Source organism: Amborella trichopoda, chromosome 1, assembly GCF_054954075.1.
Source record: "Amborella trichopoda isolate Santa Cruz 75 chromosome 1, AtrichopodaSantaCruz75HAP2 v2.0, whole genome shotgun sequence".
Taxonomy (NCBI): Eukaryota; Viridiplantae; Streptophyta; class Magnoliopsida; order Amborellales; family Amborellaceae; genus Amborella; species Amborella trichopoda.
The window spans coordinates 60854407-60879021 of NC_142336.1; the positions used below are offsets into that span (position 1 = coordinate 60854407).

At 36.2% G+C, this 24615-nt stretch overlaps 1 protein-coding gene, 1 long non-coding RNA gene and 1 pseudogene across 16 annotated transcripts in view; 1 reads left to right on the forward strand and 2 right to left on the reverse strand.

Moving 5' to 3' along the window:
* LOC18440529 (uncharacterized) overlaps positions 1-19318 on the reverse strand; it is a 56135-nt gene extending 36817 nt beyond the window's left edge. For 13 of the 14 annotated variants that reach the window (XM_088851785.1, XM_088851843.1, XM_088851888.1 and 10 more), the window contains exons 1-2: positions 19251-19318; positions 1972-2124 (exon numbers count right to left, since the gene is read on the reverse strand). The gene's annotated coding sequence lies outside the window, so the exon portion shown is untranslated. Of the gene's footprint in view, positions 1-1971; positions 2126-19250 lie in introns of those variants that run through there. The other variant, XM_088851737.1, reaches the window with a different exon arrangement.
* On the reverse strand, positions 1981-2633 carry LOC148783967 (cyclin-D4-1-like; annotated as a pseudogene).
* Positions 19319-23375: 4057 nt separating the features above from the next.
* LOC148783968 (uncharacterized) lies at positions 23376-24364 on the forward strand. Of its 2 annotated transcripts, none has more exons than XR_016047125.1 (4): positions 23376-23813; positions 23903-23934; positions 24080-24139; positions 24271-24364. It is a non-coding gene; the product is annotated as an uncharacterized LOC148783968 (long non-coding RNA). The 2 variants fall into 2 exon arrangements; XR_016047126.1 differs by having other exon boundaries at positions 24080-24121.
* The last annotated feature ends 251 nt before the right edge of the window (positions 24365-24615 follow it).

Consider the following 24615-nt stretch of genomic DNA (forward strand, 5'->3'; position numbering starts at 1 on the left):
TATGTGTCATCTCTTTTTTTTTTATTTTCTCTCTCAACTAGACTGTGTATTACCTCTTTCTTCATAGCCATAGCCGAGCCGGAGTTAACCAAGATAAGCCAAAAAGGCAATAGAGGACTAGATAAAAATTAAAATAAATATAAAAAATATTTAAATATATAAAAATAAATGCGGTTAGCATGCAGTTAAGGCCGCAAATGTAGAAATGCGGACGCTTCAATAAATTTATTTTTGAAAACTGGGGATCATGAATATGAAAAAATAAATAAATTTTAAAAATAAAAAATAATAATTCTATTAAAAAAACATTTAGATCGTTAGTTTCAATTGTTTTTAAATGAACCACCTATTTGCCTCCCTCTTTAAGATAGATTGATGCTTTATACCTCTGGCCCGCACAAAACAATTCATCTGAAAAAAAAAATTTATTAAAGCCAAAAGTAACATAGCTAATTACAGATTCGAAAACTGAGAAACAACATAAAGACTCATAGCATATAGTAGCCAATCAATCATTTTTTTTTTAGGGAGAGTATAAATAATACTACACAATTTAGTATAGAGAGAAATGTTAATTTAGAAAGAGGAAAACACTAAAAAATCTTGTCCCATTTACAGTACCCATTGAAATTTTTGCATAGAGAGAGGAGAGAGTACCCATTCCAACTTCCTTCGCCCCCAAGCCTCCCTCCAATGGGAGAGAGAGCAATTGAATGAATGAGCCGAGTATCCCTCTCTTTTCTGATCATCTATCGCTCTCCTCTTTCTTTCATCTCTTCTTCCCCACTCCCCAAATCTCTCCATCTCCCTTCTCTTTCAATTTTTGGGACTCTTGCCCCATTTCCCGAAATCTCTCCATCTCCCTTCTCTTTCAATGTTCTGGACTCTTCGCCCCCTTTTGCCAACTATCCACACTAATCTCTCATCCTGACTTTCATTCTCACCCTCTATAGATCCACACATTTTGCAAACCATTTCTTTCTCAACAATCTAAAACTTCAAATTTTTAGAAGTTTAGGGCTTCCATATCCCAATTCTTTGCTTCGTAATCTGAACTGTTATAAGGCATCTCTTTCCCCCTAATTTTCTCTCCCTCAAATAGACTGTTTATTGCCTCTTTCATAGCCAAGCTCATGAGCCGAGCCAAGCCAAGCCAAGCCATAAAGCGAAAAGCGGGGTAGATAAAAATTAAAATAAATATAAAAATACAAAAAATATTTAAATATATAAAAATAGATGCAGTTAGCATGCAGTCAAGCCCGCACATGTAGAAATGTGGGCGCCTTAATAAATTTATTTTTAAATAGAATTAGATCCGAAGTTGTAGAGCACATGTAATCTTTAATATGGGACCATGAATATGAAAAAATAAATAAAATTTGAAAGTTAGAAATAATAATTCTATTAAGAAAACATTTGGATCGTTAGTTTCAATTGTTTTAAAATGGACCTCCTATTTGCCTTCATCTTTATACCTCTGTACCACACATCAGCTCGCATAAAACCATTCATCTGTAAAAAAAATAAAAAAAATATATTAAAGTCAAAACCATTATATAGACTGTTCCAATCATATTTGTTGATATTTTTACAAGTCGAATTATGATTCTCACTCACTCTCTCGCTCTCTCTCTACGCACACGACCCATGATAAGTTATTTCCAAATTACATTACATCTATAACACTGCATCTCATTAGATAATGAATAAGTTAAATATTACGATCGCGTTAGACGATGCATCTCACAAAAACTCCTAGTTTACACATTAATTCCCCACCATATGTGACATACAATTCTACAACCCCTGAATTCTCTTTCTTTTCCGCTTCATGCCTTTAGATTCCAACTCTAGCTAGCAGGGCCGGTATGTGAACTAGAGCAAGACCCAACTATTTTATCATCATTTCTATAGCTTAGACATGGAGAATCAAGAACCCCTATTGGACTATGAGGCACTGATGAAACTGACCCAATGCTCTTAATCAACAAAATTTACTGAATAAGTTCAATCAACAAAAGAGAATGGTGTCACAGACTGCATTTTCCACTTCAAGGTGCTATGTGCAAGAAGCTCCGTTTTCAGAATCGTTCGATACTAGAATACATATTTCGCTTCCCTAACCTGTAAATGAAGAGATAATGGGACATCATTTTCCTCCATCTTAGCAGCCGGATACAAATAGGTAACTGATAGCAATTGTATCATAAAAGCTTTACCTTGCTACATAAGATAAAAAAACCTGCAAAATCAATCAATCAAGCAAAAACCGAAAACAAAATACCTATAACTCAATCATCAAACAAACCAATTAAGAAAAAAAGGAGCAATCTTGGCCTACACTGTTCACTACTTATAGGAAGTTCATAGCAAGAAAAGAATCGATCCAAATAATTTACAAAGAGATATGAAGTGAGAGGCTGAAAGCTGTAATGGCCTTGATTGTATTAAAACTCAAGGGTTTAAATTTATGAATATCTCAATACAAAACTACAATACATAAATTCCAGCCCACAAACTTGGTTTATACACATTTGAATAATAGAAATTCAACCCTAATAGGTCCCTTACAAATCTTTTACTCAAAAATACAATTAAACTCAATACAATGTCCAAATACCCACAATATACATTGCTTCGACATATTACATGACTTGCACTCAAAATTGCTGATTATATCAAAATTACATGACAATTTTATCTTCATTCTTCATCTTCATCATGTATCACAATGTCTCATACACATCACACACTTGATCATAATAATCCAATGAGATTTCAATTCACATAAACAACAAAGCATAGCATTAAAGAACAATCTCAATATTCACATAACATACTCAATTCTATCAATCAGGAATCACTAAGGGACTGTTTGATAACACCCTAATATTGTGATATTATAAGTCAATATAGAATCTAAAAAAACTCTTAATTTTAAAAATTTACATGCCTTGTTTGATAGAGTCAAATCATATGTTTTAAGATTCAAATAACGCCCAAAAATCTGAATATTTAGAAATTCAACTTGTAGTTGAATTTTGAGGCATTCAATTTCCACGTCAAAATTTTTGCGTGCGTCTCTCCCCCATTAAAGATCCTACCTCTCTCTTTGCCTAGATGAAAAAGCAGCGGCAAGCATGCGAGGAAACCTCCCTCTCTCTCTCTAGAAAACCCAATTTTTGAACATAGGCTGCTCCCCCCTATTTGTTCTTGGGGCCCTTCTCCACCACTAAATCTCAGACCCCAATAGAGTTCTTGCTCTTCTCTCTCTTCTCTACACTCATGCCTTTTTTCTCAATCCTGTACCTCAATCCCGAAAAGTCCCCATTGCTTAACCCCTTAAGATTTCCAAAACCCGTAAGCTTGGGTTGGCTGATTAACATGGGCATGAGCTTGAATATCGTGTTAAAAAGGTATATATTTTTGTGGGGTCGTTGAAGAAGAGGAGGTTTGAAGAGTGGAGGTCGTTGCAAAGAGTGTAAATGGTGACCATGTGAGCAGCTGCAGAGATTAGGTGTTGGAAACCAAAGCTTGTGAAAAGGGCATGGGCATGCCTTGCCTCCTTGAGAGAGAGTGGTTGAGTTGAGAGAGAACGAGATAGTGCAAGGATGCAGATATAAAGCACAACAACAAAATACAACAAATGAAAAAACCCATTAACAAAGTCAGCCAACTCATGGATATTGTGATTTCATTTGCAGACTGTCAATGTTGGCATGCCATGATTCTTTTCAGGAGATTGCAATTAAAATGAATGAGTCAAAGTGATTGTGAGTTGACATAGGAATCGAGCTGATTGCGACATCAAAGTCCACAGGATTTACAAGAGCAACCTGGGATTCCTATTGCAATCAGGATGGAGTTTCTCTCTCTAATTCCTAGTGGATTAGGGTTTTTGAATTGCAAAACCCTAATCCACCATTAATCTAATTTTCTCCAGACTAATACACAACCATTAGACGTACCAGATTAGGATGGCAAAATGTCTGCAGTTGTGGAGCTTCAGACTGCTACTTTGTGGAGAGAGGGAGCTCTGGGTAATAGAAAAACTAGCCAGAGCTAGTGCTTTGTGGAAAGACTAGGCCCTCACATCCGACATTGTCATTGCCAGCTAAGAGTCCCCCTAAGGGTTTCCATACATAAATCGCTCAAAAATTTAAATAATAAAAATTGTCAAAAATTATTTGTAGGACTATTTTAATCATTTTTACTATTTGAATTATTTTCATAGTGTTCTTAGGTGGCATCTTTCTAAGCGCACACACCCTCCAAATTTCGGGTGGATTTGATAAGTAAAAAAAAAATAAAAAGCCTTGAAATTTGAAAATTTGGAATATGCACAATTATATTTAGTGCCCTCCACTAGTATTATAGAAAGGAAAAGACACATGTATTTAAAAATTTTCGATTATAGGTTTCTGAAATTACCATTCAGAAATAGGATGTGCATGTGTATGTATATATAAGGATACACATAGGAATTTTCATAGCCCATTTGATACTAAAACAAAGCAGCCAAACTCATATCTCAGAGTCAGATGAAAGACCAAGCTAGAATGAATGAGTATTAATACACGCCAATCCACACACCCACACAGTGAAACCTTCATTTTCCACGCACCCACACGCCAAACAACTGGATTACACTCTTTAAGAGATTGACCAACTGCAAAGAGAGGCTTGGCTTTACCTAATTGATGTATCATGTGTCGCGAAGCCGAGGAAACTAAGCATCACCTCTTTATATATTGTCCTTTGGCCCATTCCTTGTGGGGAGCTTTTCTTCAGCTCTTCAAATGGCAATGGGTGACCCCAAAAAATATTCCCAATCTCTTTATCATATTGTGGAAGGCTTCAATGGCAGCCCTCATTTGGGAAATTTGGATAGAACGTAACAATCATATCTTGTAAGGACAGTTCTCTACCATTGAATCCTTGTTTGATATAATCCAAGCGGCAATTATCTTCTGGGCTACTAATTACAAGAGGTTCAAAGGCTTCCCCCCTTCAGCCTTCCACCTACACTGGTACAATCTCCTTTTCTTACAACCACACGAGTAACTCACGAGCCTCGTTGTGGCTTCCTCCAAAGTTGGACCGTGTAAAGCTCAACTTTGATGGTTGTTCCATAAGTAACCCAGGACCATCAGGTATACGTCTTTTTAGAGACCACAAAGGGTCCACTTTACATCTTTCTCGAAGATCATAGGGCACTCCGATTTCCAACCAGCAGAAGCTAGATCATTTCTTGAGGGCCACCATAGAAGGGGACTCACACAATGCTATTTCCTGGGCCTCTGGTTCGGCTAACTGCCAATGGTGATCCAAGTAAGCAGTACCTCACTCCATGACCAGGCTTGAAAGTTGTCAAGCAACCATGCAGTCAACTCCACTATCACTACCTACCCTCCTCATTACTCTTGACCACAGCCCCTTCGTCCCATTTCCTAAATCAATAGACATTTTGTTCCCCACGTAAATTAGAGTTTCAGATAGAAATATAATTAACATGCTATTTGACAATATTATGGAATTTGCATTACCAGGGTTTAATTAACTTGAAATCATTCTGGTCATGTATGTCACAATCTGTATTGAGATTGCCCATTAGGAACATTGAGTCACATCATAGAACATAAAATTGGAATGGTTTGATAGTAGCTTGAACAATAGTGAGGCTGTTTAGGGTCTTCCACTGCAAAGTTGCACCTCTCCCAAAAAGTTTGCTAGTTTGAAGAGCAGACCTCAATTCAGGTACAAGTTCAGTAAAATTGAGCTCCAAACAGAAATGAATTTCACAAATAATACACGAGATAACTAAATTTGATGAAACTACAATCCCTATAGTGTAGATTGATAGATCTACGAAAACTTGAAAATTGACGGTCAAAAAATGAGTTATAAAATATGCTATTTCAAAAACTTGAAATCCATTTTCTTTTCATGTCCATGCATCTTAATGTTGAGATGATCAATTTGAGGATATTTGGGCATCAAACCAACCTATTCTAGTGAATGTTTTGAGGTTGGCTCTAATTTGATGGTTTCGAGCCTCGGCTCTATATAAACTTTTCCCATATATATAGAGTTTAGGGTTTATATATATATATATATATATATATATATATATATATATATATATATATATATATATATATATATATATATATATATATATATATATAAGAAGATGCTAGGGTAAGCCCACTAGTTCACAGGAAAAAATGAGCCCAACGACCCAGATTGCATCTGGGCCGATCTCACGATCACGAATGTCCAGTAGTGCTTAAATTTTTAATTTTTTTTTCTAAAAGTCCATAGCACTTGAAATTTAGAGCATATGTACATCAAAAATAGGTGAATCTTAGAAAAATATCAAAAAACATATTTTACATGAAATAAATGGACCAAAATACCCCCAAAAGGTTTTGGGGGTATTTTGGTCAATTTTTTTCACAAATTATTATAATATATATTTTTATTAGGTGCGGCTTGATGAGAATAACAAACGTCTAAAATTTCAAGTGATTTGGATTTGTAGAAAGTTTTTTAAAATTCAAACATTGCCAAACATATGTGTTCGTCAGATCGGCCCAGAGTGGGCCGTTGGGCTTGTACTATTCCATGAGCTAGTGGGCTCACACAAGCTTTATATATATATATACACAACAAATCAGACGGCTTGAAATCTAATGGTAGGTGATTAGGAACTTGTTATCAATAATATGGATATATGACAGTAAAACAGGGGGGCGGCTCATAGTGATGGTGGCAATAGACCTGGGACCCAACGGGAATGAGTGTGGGTCCAACTTTGGAGCCAAGGTCTGGATCCAGCCGGAACCCACCCTTATCAGACCCGTTGCCACCCCTAAGTACAACTAGTTACCCTGTCATTCATTAAAAGGTCGTTCGGGTCCCAGAATACGCCAATCCTGGGTTTCTCTCAATTCATGATTTTGCAGATTCTAGTATATGTATAAGCAAAGTTTGAAAACAATGCTATTTGGCTGGTTCCTGGAAGATAAGGACCCAGTATATGAAAAAGACCCCATTTGGCACTTTGAAGATGAAAACTAGTTTTTTGTTATTTACTGTTAATGCAGTTTAATCGTTCATTCTATAAGTTAATAATTCCCTAGTATTACATGACCAATAAAAAAGATTTTTTGGGAATAAGGTGATAATAATATAAGCAATAAAATAGACTGTTCCAATCATATTTTTAGATATTTTGTAGATCGAATTATGATTCTCACTTTCTCTCTCGCTCTCTCTCTCTCTACGCACACGACCCAAGACAAGTTATTCCAAAAATTACATTACATCTATAACTGCATCTCATTAGATAATGAATAAGTTAAATATTACGAACGCATTAGATGGTGCATCTCACAAAAACTCCTAGTTAACATTAATCCCCCACCATATGTGACACAATTCTACAACCCCTGAATTCTCTTTCTTTTCCCCTTCATGTCCCTTCAACAATTCAGTTTAGTTTCCCATTCTTGCTAGCAGGGCTGGTATGTGAACTAGAGCAAGACCCAACCGTTTTATCATCATTTCTATAGCTTAGACATGGAGAATCAAGAACCCTTATTGGACTCTGAGGCACTGATGAAATTGACCCAATGCTCTTAATCAACAAAATTTACTGAATAAGTTCAATAACACCTCAACACCTTGCCATTTCAACATGGGGGCTACAAGAAAGAGCGTTATTGAGATCAAGTGATTTGGATTCCTCAGACAGCTGCAGCAATCTCAAAAGGCTTCAACTCCAAAAACTCAGTCCCTTTGATTGTGCTTAAGATCATTTCACGTGATCTATAGAGACAAGCTCACAAGGCCCAGGAATCGAGCCATTGATCTTATGAAGAAAGTAATCAACAAAAGAGAATGGTGTCACAGACTGCATTCTCCACTTCAAGGTGCTATGTGCAAGAAGCTCCGTTTTCAGAATCGTTCGAGACTAGAATAAATATTTCACTTCCCTAACATTTAAATGAAGAGATAATGGCACATCATCTTCCTCCATCTTAGTAGCCGGATACAAATGAGTAACTGATAACAATTGTATCATCCAAGCGTTACCTTGCTACATATGATAAAAAAACTGTGAAACCAATCAATAAAACAAAAACCCAAAACAAAACACCTATAACTCAATCATTAAACAAACCAATGAAGAAAAAAAGGAGCAATCTTGGCATACTCTGTTCACTACTTATAGGAAGTTCATAGCAAGATAAGAATCGATCCAGATAATTTACAAAGAGGTATGAAGTGAGTGGCTGAAAGCTATAATGGCCATGAACCTATAAAACCCCAAACAAAACCCTTCAAAACCCAAAACTCCAACCCAAACAAATGTCACAAAACAAAAACTAAAGAAATCTATGAAAACCATAAAAAAAAAGAGCTTTATAAAAAACCCACCTTCCTGTTGGTGGTATAAGACCAAGGGGCTAGATACGTAATCTTTTAAAAAGCTTTTTGATATTATTAAAAGTCAAGGGTTTGAATTTATGAATAGCTCAATACAAAACCACATTCTAGCTCACAAGCTTGGTTTACACACATTTGAATAATAAAACTTCAATACTAATAGGTCCCTTACGAATCCTTTACTTAAACTCAATACAATGTCTAGATACTCACAATGTACATTGCTACGACGTATTACATGACTTGCACTCAAAATTCTTTATTATATCAAAATTACATGATAATTTCATCTTCATTCTTCATCCTCATCATGTATCACAATGTCTCATACACATCATACACTTGATCATAATAATCCAATGAGACTTCAATTCACATAAACAACAAAGCATAACATTAAATTTCATACCACAAGATTAAAGAACAATCTCAATATTTACATAACATAGTCAATTCTATCAATCATGAATCACTAAAGTGATATTATAAGACCCTAATATTGTTTGATAACACCCTAATATTGTGATATTAGGGTGTTATCAAACAATATTGTGTTTGACAACACCCTAATATTGTGATATTATAAGACAATATAGAATCTAAAAACCTCTTAATTTTAAAAATTTACATGCCTTGTTTTATAGAGTCAAATCATCTCTTTTAAGATTCAAATAACGCCCAAAAATCTGAATATTTAGAAATTGAACTTGTAGTTGAATTTTGCGGCATTCAATTTCCACGTCAAAATTTCTTGCGTGCGTCTCTCCCCCAACAAAGATCCCACCTCTTTCTCTGCCTAGATGAAAAAGCAGCGGCAAGCATGCGAGGAAATGCGGACGCCTTAATAAATTTATTTTTGAAAACATGGGGATCATGAGTATGAAAAAATAAATAAATTTTGAAAATTTAAAATAATAATTATGTTAAAAAAACATTTGGATCGTTAGTTTCAATTGTTTTTAAATGGACCCCTTATTTGCCTCCATATTTAAAATAGATCGATACTTTATACCTCTGAACCACATATCAGCCCGCACAAAACAATTCATCTGTAAAAAAAAAAAATTATTAAAGCCAAAACCATTCTTGCTCTCAATGCTACCCAATTTATCCTAACCACCGTTAATTGAATAGAGCAATAGATCTCTCTCTTAAACTGTAAAATCACAGTAGACACACATATCTTTCATTTAAAACTAGTTTGAGCTCATTTGGATATATATAAGTCAATGAAAAGTTCAATTTACAGAGCATGCATTTTTCTGGAAAATTTTAGAATTTCAGGTGACAGTATTTTGGAAACTCGGATTTATCTCCCAATTTACAAGAAATTTCACGCTGCCACCAAATTCATTTTTAAAGGGGACTTACCCATCTTTCATTTAAAACTGGGTTGACCTCATTTGGATGCATATAATTCAATGAAAAGTTCAATTTATAGAGCATGCATTTTTCTGGAAAACCGCTGAATTTCATATCCAAATTTTGACACACTTCAAAGAGTAAATAGTAACTTTCAAACCAAAATAGGCATTAATGCAAGGTTGTTTTTATCTTAAACCATATTCATAAGAGTGCTTCCCCACCAATTTTCATAGCCAACAGAAATGCCTTTAATGCTCAATCTATCATGCAAATAAGAGGCAAAACCCTGGAAAATCTGGGCTTATTCTAGCATATTATCATACATGTCGAAGCTTGTAATCCAAACTAAATAATCAAACAAAAACTATAAAACCATAGATGCTATAATCAACTTACCTGTGCCAAGAGAATAATTGTACGATCCCGCCCTCTGACCCCTACCGTACATGCTGGAGGGCGAGTGCGGGATCGCGACCAGAGATGGCGAATGCCACTTAGGTGGGAGTGGCACTACACTTATAGAAAGGCGGAATCAACGCAAACCACGAAAGAAGGTAAAACACAAACACAAAGTTACACAACTGAATAGAGTAAAACCATTTTATACATATACATTCTCCAAAAATTCTTTACAATTATGTTCAAAGTACTACAGGCCTAACAACAAAATTTCATCACTTCATCAAACAACTCTGTGGCACTACCACTAGACACATACTATCAAGAAGTTCCTTTGCTAAACTGCCCACATAAGAACTGTCGGTTATCACTCTACATAGGGAAAATAAAAGGGGTGAGCTCAAAGCCCAGTAAGTAGATCATCACCATTGCATTTCGGCCTATAAAGAATGATAATTATAGATAGTGCCCACAATTCAGCCTATAAAGAATGTAAGGAGTAGAGTACAGATATCAGGACATTCCATAATGCATGAGCTAGCAGACACTCCATCTCTTATCACAATGACGGGTCAGAAACTCAGACAGAACACATAATGCCCACAGGCAGAATCTAGAGTTGCCTACTCCTGAAGTAGAAGTCTCATCGATCAGGCCAACCTTATTCTGTAACTTGGAACTTCTACCCTCACTCAGGAGGGAAGACAATGACAAATGGGTGTTCTATTTTCGAATGTCCTCACACACGCATACAATCCCCAGCGTGTTTTGGGGTTTTCAATAGACAGTGGCCTTGCAAGACACGACCCTCTCCTTATGCCTTTCAGGTGAGGGGGCATCACACTACCACTGAGTGACCCAATGCGGAGTGCCTGTATAGATCCTGGGGGGGTGCGACCCTCACAGATATTCATATCCATATCCCAACCCCATTTCTATCATTGGGGTCAGGGCAAGATCTTAACTGCCGGTATTACTTTCTTATCGTGACAGTATCCCCCTACCAATGGGTGTCCCATTGCGTAGTGGTCAGTATCACAATTATATCATAACAGTATCCCACTACCAATGGGTGTTCCATTGCGTAGTGGTGAGTATCACAGTCATAACATAACAGTATCCCGCTACCAATGGGTATCCCATTACGTAGTGGTTAGTAACACAGTCATATTATAACACATCAAATTACAACTGTGTACATGCATATTCAAGCATTCATTCACTCATGCTTCGCTATCCTTCAAGAATTTAGGCGCATTCACAGTATCATAAACATGCATATTCAGTGCCTCATGACAGAAAATTTCAATCTCTTTATGAAGGGTTTAAGCTTTATTCAGAAATTCACTACCATTTCCATCAGTGATATACATATGCGAAATGAGGCATGGTATCCAATTCGTAAGAAATTTCAACTCAATTTTAACATCAACTTGAAATTGGCATATATATCTTTCAATCAAAGGAAATTTGAAGTTATTTGAGCATCATTTGGTCAGTCAAGGGTTCAGTGTAAAATGGACTACAATCCTGAAATTTCTGCAATTCCTTACACTAATATATCCCCATAAATAGAGGCATAACATCCAATATATATGAAATTTTAATATGGTATAAAAATCAATTTCAAAGTAGACACGCATATCTTTCAAAAGGAGGTGTTTGAAAATATTTGGATCCCGTTGCCCTAGTCGAAGGCTTAGTACAATAGGAACGAAAATTCTGAAGTCTGCTGTAATCTGATAATAGTGATATGTTCCCATAAACAAAGACATAACTTCCAATCTATAAGGAGTTTGGAGATGATTTCAAAACTAAAGTTTAAATATAAAAACATATCTTTCAAATGAAGGTAGTTTGAAATCATTTGGACCCCATTTGATTAGTCAAAAACTCAACACTAAAAGAATGAAAATTCTGAAATCTGCTGAAATCTGATAATAGTGACATGCACTCACAAACAGAAACATAGCTCCGAATATGTAAAGAATTCAATTGAGCTTAAACAGAAAAAGCATAATAGACACACGTATCTTTCATTTAAAACTGGTTTGAGCTCATTTGGATATATATAAGTTAATGAAAAGTTCAATTTACAGAGCATGCATTTTTCTGAAAAAATTCAGAATTTCAGGTGATAGTATTTTGGAAACTTTGATCTATCTCCCAATTTACAGGGAATTTCACGCTGCCACCAAATTAATTTTTAAAGGGAACTTACCCATCTTTCATTTAAACCTGGGTTGAGCTCATTTGGATGTATATATAAGTCAATGAAAAGCTCAATTTACAGAGCATGCATTTTTCTGGAAAATTGCAGAATTTCATATCCAAATTTTGGCACACTTCAAAGAGTGAATAGTAAATTTCAAACTTGTCCTTGGAGTGGTCACGTGGGATCTATGGCTATCCATGGTCCCTCTATGCCTTGGTTATCTTTGATAGGCTAACCACGAGCCCATTGCATGGGAGACATGTGGATCATGGATTTGTTGGGTTGGCTTGAAGTCCAAAGTGTGGTTATAGGGTGGTCATGGAACTTTTAGTTGAAAATCTGGTACCACTGCTAGAAAAAATTAATAGAACAAACTTTTGAGTGTTTCAAAATAAAAAATAAAAACAAAGATATGTATGCTTCCAAGATAGGGTGGTGATGTACTTGAACCTGATCCTCCAATTATAAAACCTAATGCCAATGGCCATGCTAGAAGACTATTAGAAAAATGGCTAGAAGATGACAAAGTAGATAGGACAATAATACAGCTTTTTATTTTACAAAGTGTCTAAAATGCTAACACCATAAAATCAAAATCACTCCCATCATTACCCTTGTGCGTGATTGATGGCTTGAGAGAACAAGGGCCTAAATTCTCATCATTACCATCACACGACATGTACACTAGATAGCCGTCCGGGAAGTGGGCCTTTTAGATAAGGTTGTATGACATGTACATGTGTAGAAGAGATGACTCCCTACAACACCGGACTATGTTGGAAGGACCCATGGAGCATATTACTGAAATGGGGTATGGACTTTCCTCAAGGACGGACCTGTAATCTATGGTCTAGAATCGTATCTCCTTCACTTTATTGGCTGAATTTGATAGCCCAATCATGAACCCTTGTGAGAGGTTGTGGGTCATGGCAACTATTGGGTCAGTTTGAGAAGGTGCAGTGAGATACGGACTCTAGAGAGGATGAGTCCTCAGTATATTTGTCGTAATCCTAACTTTATCGATCCTTCACATCAAATCTTCTTAGACATGTTTAAATATGTTAATTATTTTTTAGATAATTAAAATAAATTTTTAGACCTCTCTAAGTATTTTATTTTATTGAGAAATGATTTTTAACTAAGGAAAAATAAATTTTCTGGATTTATTTTAATCAGAGAGAAAAATAAAATATTTGAGATTTTATAAAATTATTTTATTTTTTAAAATAATGTTTAAGTATTTCGGGCCTATTGGGGTACATTGGGCCCACCATATTATGGGACGTAGGGCCCACATGGCCACCCTATGGGTGGTGCGCCCCACCTCCTCCAAACTTTCCTAAAATGAAAGATGGCAATTATGCCATATGTTAACTTGATATTTTAGGAAACCTTTTGCGCAGCGATTTTGATTGATTTCAAACTAGGAGGTGTAAGAAATTAATTGTCATTGATTTCAAAATAAGAAGATATAAAGAAATTAATTGTGATTAATTTATCACTTTCTCTATACAATATTTGATGGGAATAGAATTATGGAAACTGAGGGATAATAGTTTTATCTCATCCTTTTAATCATAATGGCCGATCTAAAGGATAATGGATGAGATCCCTTCACCCCACATATCTCCAAGGTCAAAGGTCGAGATTAAGTCTCACAAAAAGGGCAAGACCCTAACCCCAGGAACCCTAGCCTTTATTCTATATAAACTGGCTATGGGTGGGGCTCATTCTCTTCACTTGATCTCTCTCTCTCTATGCCTGATGGAGTAACATGCCACTCTAAATATCTCTCTCTTATTCTCTCTCCAAACTTTAGGGTTTAGGAAAGAAAACTAAGCCAAGGGGTGGCATGCCCAAGCCACATAACCTAGCCCTAGGTCTTGGCCTTATGTTCAGATGTTGAGCCTTGGTCAAGCATATATTATGTTATGCTCGCTCTCTCTTGGTTTTTGCGTAGGCTTCCCAAATTTGTGAAACAAGTTTTTCGACTTAGATCTTGTGTGCCGTTGTGGATGAGACGCGGTGTGGGGTGTCCTAAGTCCTTGGGGTAACTTGAGGTAAGGTATAAGGTATTCTCTTAGTTTATGTTCTTTTGATTGTATTGCATCTTTATTTTCAGATTTGTATTTGGAATGTATTTTAATTTTAATGGCAAGCAAATGAGAGTTCTTGGCAATTTTATTTGGTTCATATTGTATAAAGACACTTGTGAGTGATTCGGGTGGCAATACAATAAGAAAAAATAGAAAAAATTTAAATGGTAGTGACTTGCCCAGTCACATTATCCACCTTTCAAGAGGGGTGTACCAAAGTACCACTGCTCCATAAGGGCTTGGGCTGGTGACCCAGCTAAGTTCCAATAACTAGTCAATGAGGTACACATTATTGAGAGGCATCCATGATTTGTTTGATCTGGAGGAAGAAGCATGTTTCTCATGTTTTAAGTATGTTTGTATCCAAATTTCTTGACCCTGGTAAGCAAGGACCATATGGATGGATCATGTCCAACATAGGGGTTTAGTCTTGGTAAACAAATGCAATATCGTAGAGGAATAAGAGGTGGGAGTCTCATGTTGTTGTTAGCATATACAGCTGCACAATATGATAAAAAAATGTCAGTCTATTTTTTTTTTTTTTTTTTGAGTTACAACTTATACATGCATTTCCATTACATCGCATGGATGGAGATGAATGTGATAGAACAAGCGAGGGCCAAAACAGTAGTGCTGCATTTTCTTAGTGACAGTATGGAGTCCTTGGAAGAATCGAAATGGTGAAAAAAATCCAAGCTGGATCAAGACCTCATGAAGAACTAGTCAAACCCTTGTCCCAAAAAAAAAAGAGGAAAGAATGAAAAATCAAAGGACCAAAGCTCATGAAGAACTGGTTAAACGCTTGACCAAAAACAGTCGTAGATCTTCAAGGTTTGAGACCCAAGCCTCAATAGAGATTGGATTCACCACCAACCACAGTGAAAATAATGAAATGATCAAGCTGAATTTTTGGAGTTGCAACGAGAAGCACTAGACTTGCATGTTTTTTGGATATCACATGAAACAAATAAGGAGACAATTAAAAGATCCATGCAGTACTTTTGGTATTGAGGGCTCTTTGGCAGAAATAACATAGTCTCGTATGGATCGAGAAACCTTAATAGAACTTTGAAGATTTATATTATCTAAAGTGATTAACTAAATGTGATTTGTTGGCTTTGAAGGATCATATGGAATACATGGGTTTATTTTGTAGAAGTACAGACTCATTGTTCGATATGTATTTATTGAACAATGTGAGGTCCCGCAACAAGGTGAGGTCTTCCAAGCCCAGCGGGATATGAAAACCATTAGTTAAAATTAATGAAAAATTTCAAGTTATACTTGTGTCTATTTGAAGCAGACATTCCAAGAGCATTAACAAGATATTTTGCCTTGATTTATAGTTCCGTCTTTTTTTTCCGTTTCTGATCTGTTTTTTAAATGAGTAAATTGGGTGTTTTCTTCATGTTTGCAGTATCACAGAACCATGCACAAAAAATAACTGCACCAAATTTACAACACTGCCCAAAAAGTGGACCAACATTCTGATACTAAAAGTGACCAATTGGAGGCTCCCTCCCCATTAAAAGCTCGCTTCAGTATTCCACTCATTCTGATACTAAAAGTGGCCAATTGGAGGCTCCCTCCCCATTAAAAGCTCGCTTCAGTATTCCACTAATTACATTTTCGACAGAAAGAAGGCATCTAGCAATTTCGATTAAAATATAGGAAACGAACAAAAATCCATTATTCCAAGTATAAGAAGCACAAAAGAAACGAGATACAAAATATAAAGTATTACAAAAGCTCTATCAGGGCAAAGGTCAAACATGTACTATGAAGAACAGTGTAATTTGTATGGCATGAGTGCATCGGAAGCTGAATAAATCACCATTAAAAGCCTTAACGCTTGGTTTTTTGATTTTTTCTCTCATATATTCATGTGTTTATGAACTCATATTTTTGCACTCTTGGGTGTGGCTCTAATTGAGTGAAACCAAGCATTGGAGTAATGGGTGCCACATCCATGGGTGAAAGATGTTGCGTGAGGAAGGCTCTATGGATAATTGATCCCATAAGTTACTTTTATCTTAGATCATAAAGATGGATTTGATCTTGATCATTGATGCCTTAGATCAATGGCAAATGAGAGGCTTTTATCCAAGCCACTCATCCATATCTTATCACCAATACCAATGGATGAGCTTTTGACACCCTTCACTCTTTAAAACCTAGGTTTATAGGCATTTTACTTAAAAGCCCTTAGCTCCATGTTTTATTTCTCATTAAGTCCAAATTCATGTTTACATTTATGCCCATGGTTTTTAAATAATTTGTGGGAGTCAATAAAATACAAGAACATAAACATAAAGGCAATATGAGATATCCACACATGTAGGATTTTAACAACACTAAAGTTTCACATGGGTCAAGCCTATAAGGTGGTGCTACATAAGATATACCCACATGCTACAAAAACATATGTGGATAATAATATGAATTAAATTAATTCTCAAAATCCCATGACTTCACATATACCAAAAATGACACATATGAGCAAGAAAAAAACATGTAACTTAAATCAAACTGAATTCATAACAATATATAACACTTTAAATAACAAGATAACATGTTATAACATAATGCCAACAAAAGAATTAATAACAAATAGGTCCCCACATGGATATGATGTCAGCATGATGTCATCCACGAGTGGAGGGATGGCAGTGCCACGTGGCATCCCTATGGCCACTTGAGATCCATGTAGCATCCCCATAGGATGTCCTTGTTTGGTATTTTTGTCAAACAAATTTGAAAATCACATTTTTTATTGTTTAAAACATTTGAAAAATTCTCCAAAAATCCCAACAAAATTTTCTAAATGATTTCTCAACATTCTTACACAATTTCTCATCAATATAAAATATTTTCTCATCAATTTTAGATTAATTTGGGCCAAAGGTAAATGAGATCTCTAGACTTATAACACTAGTCGGAGTCTTCCATTGGGCTAACCCAAATGACATTCCACCGGTGTTTTAAGCTGACCCAATGAACCTATGCTCCACGGTCTATGGCAAGGAAACATAATTGCTCACATCAAAGTCACTGAACCAGAGCTTCCCGTCACCAGGGGTTCAATGGATTACTGGTGCACCCCTGTGGGGCATGTTCTTATTCAAATACAGGGGTCCTCTCAAAGCACATATGCACTAGCTCTTCTAAGTCGGATAATACTATAGAAGAGTGGCTTTCCCAAACGATTGTGGGGTGCACATGACATAGAAAGGTCTCGTATCAGGATATGGGCTCATGTCCTATAAGCCGACCATTCCATACAGGCGCAATACTCTTTTAATTACTCGGGCTCTATTATTCTCGATTGGATTCTCTAAGCCCTTGCTTATCACATCAGCTATGAGTCATTCTAATCAATATAGTCATGACTGGGAGGTGACCCTCACACCTCCTCGAGAGTTCAAACTCTCAAAACGTATATTCTCAATGCCTCAAATACTCAGGGTATATGAATCTAGGCCCCAGTACGGCAAGCATCAAGATTCAGTCTCTCTCTAACTCCCACCGAGAGTAAGACTATTGGCTTTAAGGCCTTGAAAGGCCACGTAACCAACAATAACGTAGTCTTGTATTTAATGAGAAGCCTAAATAGAACTTTGAGGATTGATATTATCTAAAGTGGTAGGATAGGAGTAACTGCAGATGAGCCATCAATTTTATAAAGTTCGATACTGCCACTGTGATCTAAAAATTTGGAAAGCCATCAATAGTTTTAAAAGAACTAACAGAACCAAGACCAGTTCTCAATAACTTGTTAAATACATTTTTTAGAAGATAAATACAGTGGCTGATGAGTTGGCTAACTCGGAATCAGATGCATCTAGGAATAAGTCACAGCTATATGAAACCATAGTTCGTAGTCCTTTTTTCTCCATGAAGAAACATTCCATATAGTCAAGTATCTTTATTAACAAATATATATATATATATATATATATATATATATATATATATATATATATATATATATATATATATATATATATATATATATATATATATATATATATATATATATATAAATAAATAAATAAAAACCCACTAAATGGCGGAAGCTTGTCACTTAAAAAAGGTACAATCCTTGAAAGTTCGTAGATATGTTGCTAGTCTAGAAACTTAACAAATACTACTCTGAAATTGATAGATACCATACTTATGTTTCTAAACCAACCCAATTTTGAATGACAATTACATCTGATTTGGATAAAAAACAAGGAAGAATAAAGGTTCCATCTCCCATCTCAGAAAATAACATATCCTCTTAATACCAGTGAGCCCTATATTTGCACAAGTTCACATGTTGATGCTCCATTTCTCATTGCATGCCAAAAAAGAAATATAAAAAGAGAATATATCCTAAGGTAAATATGCATTACTGAGAAAAGCTTCACGCATCTCCTAGTTTTATGTTTCATCTTCTTCCAAAAACTTGACTATTTTACTTTAGACTCCCTTGTTTAAGATGATAAGCCTTCTAACACATATTGACATCCAGCAGCAAGCCACACTCATGAGCATGCATATAATCCTACACATCCCATGGCAACAAATGTTCATAACTTCACATGGTTTGGTCCAAGAATACCATGGTTAGTACATTAGAATATTGAAGCATACAAAGTATCCATTCGGTTTAAACACTAAATATTAACTGCAGCTCATCTTCATTTCACAGGGAAAGCAATGAGACGAGAACTTACCCCAATACTCCATCTTCACTGTAAAATTTGATACATTATTTCATGAACCTTTCAAAATCAATTGAGCTGCTGCGCAACAAGGTGACGTCTTGTAAGCCCAACGGGATATGAAAAGCCATTAATTAACATTAATGAAAAAGTTCAAGTTATACTTGTGTCTATTTGAAGCAGTCATTCCAGAAGCATTAACAAGATATTTGGTCATGATTTATAGTTCCGTCTTTCTTTTTTTCACTTTTTGATCTTTTTTTTTTTTGATAAGTGTTAACATTTATATTACTGAAATAAGATTACAAGAGAGACAATAAGACGAGAGTCCCCTGCATGGCCGGGAGTTTTTTGAATGAGTAAAGTGGGTGTTTTCTTCATGTTTGCAGTATCAAAGAACCATGCACAAAAAATAACTGCACCAAATCTATGACATAATGCTCAAACGTGGACCAACATTCCAATACTAAAAGTGACCAATTGGAGGCTCCCACCCCATTAGAAGCTCGCTTCAGTATTCCATTAATAGCGTTTTCAACAGAAGGAAGGCATTTAGCAGTTTCCATTAAAACATAGGAAACGAACAGAAATCCAATATTCCAAGTATAAGAAGCACAAAAGAAATGAGATACAAAATATAAAGTACTACAAAAGCTCTATACAGGCAACGGTCAAACATGTACATGTAGTATGAAGAACAATATAATTCATAGGCATGAGTGCATCGAAAGCCTAATAAATCGCCTTTAAAAGCCCTTGCTGCTTGGTTTTTTTATTTCCGCTCTCATATATTCATGTGTTTAGGTACTCATATTTTTGCAGCCCTGGGAGTATGGCTCTAATTGAGTGAAAGCAACCATTAGAGTAATGGGTGCCACATCCATGGGTGAAAGATGTGTGAGGAAGGCTCTATGGATAAAACATGCTATGTGATGTGTGCTACTTGGAAGGAAAAGATCATCACGGAAGGTGTACTCTAATTGGATGAAAAAGGCCATTTGAGCAGGGCTTTACTTGGATAAAACAACCTACTAGAGATGGTTGGAGCTGATTCTAACTAGGACATAGGGGGCTCCATCACTCTCGCCTTGGCATGTGAAAAGGCATTATCTTGGAGGATCCAAGGTGGTGGATGTGTATAGTCCATGTAATACGCACAGCCAAAGAGGATCCAAGGTCGTGGATGCTGAGCCAGAAGGAAACCAAGACTCTTTTGAGCAAAGCGGGACAAGAGGAAACCAAGACCTAATTGTGCAATGATATGGTGGCTTGTAAAAGCGAGTGCCTAAAAGCCTCTGCATGGCATCCTACGCAGCACACAAGCATGACAATGACATTGGACAAAAATGGGAAAGAGATGCATACTTGGTTCTTCGTTTGCATGTAGTTGGACTCCCCTTTTACTGAAGAAAGAGATCAGGACACTCCTATGCAGTTCTTGATCTTTGTGACCACAAAACTGTCCTTGGAGTGGTCACGTGGGATCTATAGGCTAACCACGAACCCATTGCATGGGAGATGTGGTTCGTGGATTTGTTGGGTTGGCTTGAAGTCCAAAGTGTGGTCATAGAGTGGTCATGGGACTTTTAGATGACGATCTGGTACCATTGCTAGGAAAAATTAATAGAACAAATTTTTGTGTTAAAAAAAAAAAAAAAAAAGAAAAAAAGATATGTATCCTTCCATGATAGGGTGGTGATGTACTCGAATTAGATCCTCCAATTATAAAACCTAATGCCAATGGCCAAGCTAGAGAATATTAGAAAAATGGCTAGAAGATGTCAAAGTAGATAGGACAATAACGTCAAGCTTCATGGAGGGCCATTTGATTACAGTTTTTTGTAAAAATATGATCGGTGCCTTGCCTTAAAAATATGAGATTAACTCTAAGACCCAAGTTCAACTCCAACTAGAAAAGTACAATTCTTGAAGGGTGAAAGAAATAGACTTGCTCACCGAGCATGTTAATAAAAATGAATGTCCTCGTAAAAGACACATTCGGGAAAACAATCTCTGACCACATACCAGCCTCTATTGCCCTGAACAGTCTAACTCCATCATGGAAGCACACTATGTTGGGTATTAGTGGACTTATTGGCTTCGCACCCTTTGCGTAGCATTTCCTCCAAATATGCTAAAACCTTCAATTGCCCTTCCAATGCTAGAAAACCCTTTGATCAACCTATTGTAAGTGAAAAACCTTAGTAACACACGCTTTGCCGAGTATATCATCCCATAATCTCCCTGCCTCTTACAACTCCCCATTCTATTATATGTCAATGTACTTGGATAAAACCCTTTCTCAAACTCATCAAAAAGCTTCCTCATCGCTTTAAGTTTACCACCTTTACAAAGCCAATATATGAGAGTACTATATAGCATTATCCGGGTGTATTTCCTCTTTAAGAGCTTCTTCCATAGCATACAAGCCTCATCAACCTTGCCTTCTTTACAAATAAGATAAAAAAATTTGCAGCACGGGGTTGGGCATGGCATAAACTTCTTCTCAAGCTTTTCATTCAAAAGGCTTAAAGCCTCGCTTGGTCGCCCCTCTTTATGGTAAGATTTAATAACTACGCCATACGTGACATCATTTGGAAGAACGCAATTGTCCTCCATGTCACTATGAGCTTAACAACCTCCATTAATTTCCCTAAACGATCAATTACGACTGTGTAACGTGAACGGTCAGGGCCCAAACTCTGCTTATAATCTCATCCAAAAATCCTTTTTACTCCACAAAATCCACTCATAACTATAAGTCACAGCTTACAGACCTGAGCCTTCAATCTCCAAATTACTCTGTTTTTCTCAACGATTATCACAAATTCGTAACAAAATGTTTTGATGAACAACTTTACGATCAAAATGGCTACAAATATTCACAGATTCATGCTCTATTTGGCATGAAACACAAGAAAAGCGGAAACCCTAAAAACCCAACTTTTATGATAAAAAAAACGAAATTTCTCCACCATTTAATCCATGAAAAGGCTGAAAAAAGCTGTATAAAGCCTGCATATTCGATCACAGGGCAAAAAAAACAAAAAAAATGATCAAAAAATGACAAATTTTGAAGAATTCCGTGAAGAACACTGTGCAGCCCGTGTTCTTCACGGGACTCGCCAATTTCGTACAGTGAATCGGCAAGTCACTGTACAAAATCGCCTGGTTTTCTCTACAACAGGGCGATTCCGTGTTTTTTGACAGATTCGGCACATCCAGTGCCGATTCCGGTTCGACTCGGCGTTTTTTTAATCACTGGTTCTACCTACTATTTTGAGATATATGATTGTTTTAGTCACTTTTTTTTGGGAATATATTGCATTTTTTTAACATTTTTTAGGGAACTCATTGGTAAAACTTTTAATGGTATTTTTTGTTAAATCAAGATTTTAATATTACTCCTATTGTAACTTTACTTTTCTTTAAACCAATTTTCAATAATATTAAATAAATAAATAAATAAACTTATGCGGAATAAGTATTTTTTAGAAAAGATAAAATACGAATTTATATCAATACTATTAAAAAAACAATTTTTTGAAGATCTTTTTAAAAACTCAAGATTCTTAACGGATTTAAGAAAATCGGATATTTATTTAAAAAAATAATGTTTTGAATGGAGACTTAGCAACTATGATATTTGCATAATAGCTAAATCTAATGTTGAGTTTCATTGACTTGAGCCCAGCCGAGCCGATGTTAGCTGCAGCGAGCCGATATTAGCCGAGTCGAGCCTATGTTAGCCGAGTCGAGCCGATGTTAGCCAAGTCGAGCCGACGTTAGCTGAGCCAAGCTGAGACATTTTAGCGCGAAAAAAGCCGAGCCGAGTTCAATAAATAGCTGGCCTAAAATCCCAAAACTTAGAAAATCGATAAAATTATGAATAAATTATTAAAATAAAAATTGTGAAAAATAAAAAATTTATTTTAAAATTTAATTTTTGGGAGAAATATGCTAAAAAAAATTTAACGTGGGTAAAATGCCGTCTATTTTTTAGGGTTTTATCCAATTTTCCGTATGGGTCTTGAAGAACACCACCGGAGTAAGCCAACGGCTCTCTCCCTGTCTGAGGCAACGGCTCTTTCTCTCTATATGTGGCAACGGCTCTTTCTGTCTCTAAGGCAACTCTCTCTAAGGCCACGGCTCTCTCTCTCTCTAAGGCAACAGCTCTCTCAAGCGAAACACAAAAGGCCTGGCTGCAGCTCTTTCTGTCTCTCACTCAACTCTCTCTCTAAGTAGACGTCCCCATTAACAATCTACTGATCTACTCTCTTCTCTTTCTCTCTCTGTATCTTGATCAGAAACCGATCCATCTCTCTCTGCATTATTTCTTGATCACAGAGCCTAGCCAACATGCATCTTGTCAAATTTGTTCCTCCAGTTTGGACCATAAGGCTTCATTCGTCATTGATCAGAAATCCATTAATCTTTTTCTTCTTCCTCTTTTGCAATCAAGAAAATGGTGAAGAGTACTTCAAGCGAAGATGACGAGCTCAACAATGAGAGCCACCCAAAAAGGAGAGTACTCATCTGGACCTCTGTTGCATTAGATTTTGGTGTTTCTGACAGGTGAAATGTTCAAGCATACGGTCATTTAACTTCTGTGATTTATGAGTGGCTGATGAGCAACCTCTGATTATTCTTTTAATCATCTTCAGGTTATATTGGTGAAGATAGAAATTCTCCTCTGGTAAGTTCAATTCCTTAGTGGGATGTTTATTTCAAACTCGTATAATAATTGAAAGATAGAGGGTGATTAAGTGCGTGCTTTTGATCTGGTTGCATTTTCTGGATGGAATAGCACTTTGATTTGATGTGCATGCGTGGTGTTTCAGAATGCTAGATTCCCTGGATTGGATCCATCGGTCTCTGATCGAGTTAAGAACCAGACATGGGTATTGTCTTTTTTGTATTGTATTTGGTGAATTGCAGAATTTTAGGTAGATTGGGTATAGGCTCAAAAGATTTGAAATGTTTAGGTTTTAGGTTATAGGTTATTCACTAAATTGCCTTTTCTTCTTTTTAGGCTGTGAAGTCCGATCACATAATTGATGTCATTCAGAAATTAAGTTCAGTGCTCACTAGGGTACAACTTCATGTTGAAATCCATTGGCTTTTGAAAATCATATTCTTCTGCGTAGATGCAGGAGGGATGGAAAGAAAAATTAATCTCCTGTTGCTACTTTGCTAGTATAACTGCCTTAGTTTTTCATCTCTACAAATGTCAAATGATGCTGCAAATATGGTAAAAATCAGGGCATGGTATCTACCATCATGACATTTTTATGCTTTATAGCTTAGTTCACAAAATTTCTGCATATTATAATGGGAAGGTTATTTGGAGAAATTGTTTAGCTATTTTTTCGTTCTT